This window comes from Delphinus delphis, chromosome 10 (assembly GCF_949987515.2).
Source record: "Delphinus delphis chromosome 10, mDelDel1.2, whole genome shotgun sequence".
Classification (NCBI taxonomy): Eukaryota; Metazoa; Chordata; class Mammalia; order Artiodactyla; family Delphinidae; genus Delphinus; species Delphinus delphis.
The window spans coordinates 4834638-4838613 of NC_082692.2; the positions used below are offsets into that span (position 1 = coordinate 4834638).

At 45.6% G+C, this 3976-nt stretch overlaps 1 long non-coding RNA gene across 1 annotated transcript; it reads right to left on the reverse strand.

Moving 5' to 3' along the window:
- Positions 1-905: 905 nt before the first annotated feature.
- Positions 906-2867, reverse strand: LOC132432855 (uncharacterized). The gene is made up of 3 exons (XR_009521011.1): positions 2769-2867; positions 2607-2659; positions 906-2065 (listed from the first exon to the last, which is right to left on the reverse strand). It is a non-coding gene; the product is annotated as an uncharacterized lncRNA (long non-coding RNA).
- Positions 2868-3976: the final 1109 nt, after the last annotated feature.

The following is a 3976-nucleotide window of genomic DNA, read 5'->3' on the forward strand; positions in this document are numbered from 1 at the left end:
CTGGTGGTCCAGTGGTTAGGGCTCCTCGTTCTCACTGCCGAGGGCCTGGGTTGGGGAACGAGAATCCCAGAGGCCGCGTGGTGCATCAAAAAACAAAACAAACAAAAAAAGAAAAACAAAGAAATGGCAGGGGCCTGAGCCAGAAGCTGGAAGTGATGATCGCCAAACTATTCGCAGAAAGCAGAAACAACCTGAGTGTCCATCCACTGATGAATCAATAGACCAAATGGGATGTATTCATACAGTGGAATATGATTCAGCCTGAAAAAAGGAAGGAAGTTCTGACACACACTACACCATGGATGAACCTTAAGGACATTATGCTCAGTGAAATAAGCCGTCACAAAAGGACAAATACTACATTATCCCACCGATATGAGGTCCCTAGAGGTAATCAAATCCCTAGAGACAGAAGGTAGAAGGGTGGCTGCCAGGGGCTGGGAGGACAGAGGAATGGGGAGTTAGTGTTTAATGGGGACAGAGGTTCAGTTTGGGAAGACGAAAAGGTTTTAGAGGTGGATGATTGCACAACAAAGTGAATGTACTTAGTACCACTGACCTGTATACTTAAAAATGGTTAAAATGATCAATGTTATGTTATATATATTTTAGCAGAATAGAAAATTAAGCAGGCAAGGCTCCATTTTTCATCAATGCAACAAGCACTCTTTGCATATCTATTCCACGCTAAGGACGCGTGCGAACAAAGCCACACAGTGAGAATACAGGATTAATAATCCAGTTCGGGTTGGCTCACGTACTGCCAAACGTCTCACTGAAATTGAAAGTAAGTCCACTCAATTCTTTAAATATTTCCACCCCAAAGTTCAGACTCCTAAAAATTACATGTTCCCAAAATCTGACTTGCTTCTGTGCCAGTTTAATTTCCCAACTCTCCCCCTGTTTGCTTGTGGCCAGAAATATGTTTGCAAACTATCGATTCACATGTTTTCAGGGTAGCGAGCTGACTCTGTGTCAGATATAACCTTGATCCCAAGCTCCTCCCAAAGACCCCGAACTATGGCTCCTCTGAAGCTCCCACTTCAGTCTGAGGGACTGGCCTGGTGAAGACAGCCTTCCTTTGGGTGGGAGACAGGGGACATAAAGACTCCTCGAGGGTGACGCAGTAGGCAACAGTAAGTTAAAAATAAATCCAGTTCTCTTTAAGTTTCAGTTCATTAAACAGTATACGGCAGTGAGTGCTGGTGAGGAAATCTAGACAGGCGTGCATTTCAATGCTGACTCCGCCGTGAAATTCATTATGTGATCTTGGGCAACGCAAGTTTCTGAACCTTGTACCCTCAGACTGCCAGTGGGGGAAAGAATTGTAATTTCAGAGGGCAGAGTTCTCAACAGGAGGGGCCTGGAGAGGGAGAGAGAGTCCTGCTGCGGGTGGAAGGACAGATCACAGTTGATACCATGACCAGTAATTAAAACACACTCTGTATTCAAAGAGGGTCATTAGAATCACAGCTTTGGGAGGATTTAATAAGGACAGATGCTGAAGGCATCGGGAAGAATACCTAATAAGTAGCCAATATTATTAATATCAGCCCCCTTCAGGCCTCTGAACAAAATGCTTTTGCAAAAGTCCCTTCTGGTCAGGGTCTACAATTCTTTTTTGTTTCCCTTCAAATCTTCCCTTCAAAGCGACATACAACGTACATAAAATACGGGGCTTAGCCTTCATCACGCAGGTTTTCACCCGTAGGTGGCATTTCTTGAGCATCTTCTGGGCGCAGGGGACCTGGGTCTGGCTGAGGCAGCGGAAACCACACCGGGAACAGACGACTTGCTTCACAGGAGGTGGGTAGCCCCAGGCGTGCAGATGCAGCCCAGGCAGTGGAAGTCTGCTCACTCGCTAAGGGCAGAAATGACCACAGATCTCGGGGCAGGAAGGCCTTGGGAGCTTGTCCGCTGACTCTCTTGTAGCCGTAACTCATATTTCCTTTGCAGTCTCGCGTGGCTCACGAGCAAAGCAGAGTGGCAAAGTTAGCCCAAGTCACTAGGGCAGATCCTAAACATCGTTCTTGCCTCCTTTTAAATCCAGGACTCAGCTCAGGCCCTAAGGAGAGGCAATTTAGCATAATGGCAACAAGCACAATCATTAATGTTAGCGAGACGTGGATTTAAGTATTGGCCGTGTCACTTAACACTGGGGTGACCTCAGTTAAGAACTTAACCTCTCTGGGGCTCCATTTCCTCATCTATAAAATAGAAAGGAAAAAAATATTTACAGTTCGTGAAGACTAACTAGGTCAGAGCACATAACACAAGGCTTAGCACATAGTAACTGCTCAATGAATAATCATGAATTAGGTCACACAGGAGCAAGACCCAAGACCCAACATTCATTAGCTTTTGCTATGTGACAGGTACTGTACTAAAAGCCTTACATACAGAACTACTATCTCAAGCTCCACCATAATTTTATGAGATAAATATTATCTTTTCATAGATGAAGAAAACAAGGCTTGGAAAAATAAAACACCCTGAGTAAGACCACAGAGCCAGGATTCAAAGCTCAACTATAGTACTCGAAACCTCTCTTGCATCTCACCTCCCCTCACCAACCAAATGGGTGTGTCATGATAACGTCCACTCACCTCCCTCGAAAAGTATGAGGGTCCACTGGTACCACGGATCTGGAAGACACAATCTGTGTGAAGAGATAGACAATGCAAAGTGAAGCCATTATGAAAAGGCATGGATCCTGCTAAGAGAGCCATAGTCTAACAGGAAAAACAGGCAGGACACACAGAACTAACCCAGTGCAGGAAAATCAGAGCAGGGCCAATGCAGGACAAAAGGACTTTGTTTTTCTTTTCCTTTCCTTTTCTTTTCTCTGGGGGTGGATTAGGTGTTCATATCCCAGACAGAGGGCCACATCGGTCATCACCCTGAAAGGGACTTTAAAAGAATACACTTGCTCTGACTTTATATTTTTTAATGTGCCGTTTCTTTTTTAAAAATATTTATATATTTATTTATTAATTATATGTATTTTGGCTGCACCGGGTCTTAGTTGTGGCACGCGGGATCTTTAGTTGCAGCATGCAGACTCTTAGTTGCAGCACGTGGGATCTAATTCCCCGACCAGAGATCGAACCTGGCCCCCTGCACTGGGAGCACGGAGTCTTACCCGCTGGACCACCAGGGAAGTCCCACATTTGCTCTGACTTTAGTTCACTTTGGCTCGAGAAGCTTTATGAGAAATAGCTATAACATACACATATACCCTATTCACTTTGTATTTGCTTCAAATTATGTTTCACTCGGACAGTTGTGCATCCTGAATGAGTTGCCGTTTACCTGTGGGGCAGCAGGGAAGTCAACAGGACTGGCTTTGAGGGGCCCTCCTGCTCCTGGAAGGAGGAGATGGGGTGGTCCTTTGCACGGCAGACCTGGCAAAGACAGAACCCAGGGCCTCGAAGCCAAATGGCATCAGAGTGAGGAGGGTCCCCAAAGCCCATGGGTCCAACCCCTACCTCCACCCCAAGCCAATGCTTGCAGCCCCTGAGCAGGAGAGGTTCAGCGACCCTTTAGCCTCTGTGGAACGTTCTCAGGGGACTCACCACCCACTGCCGCCCCCTCCTAAGACCACTATCCTGTGCCTCTGACCATGACACCTAGTTTAACCCCTTGGGTAGGAATCTGCTTAGAAATATGTTCACAATATTACTCAGCCATCAAAAAGAATGAAATAATGCCATTTGCAGCAACATGGATGGACCTAGAGATGGTCATGCTAAGCTAAGTCAAAAGGAGAAGACAAATACCATATGATATCGCTTATATGTAGAATCTAAAATATGATACAAATCAACATATCTACGAACCAAAAAGAGACTCACAGACATAGAGAACAGACTTGTGGTTGCCAATGGGGGAGGGCGTTGGGGGAGGGATGGAGTGGGAGTTTGGGATGAGCAGGTGTAAAGTATTATATATAGAATGGGTAGACAACAAGGTCCTA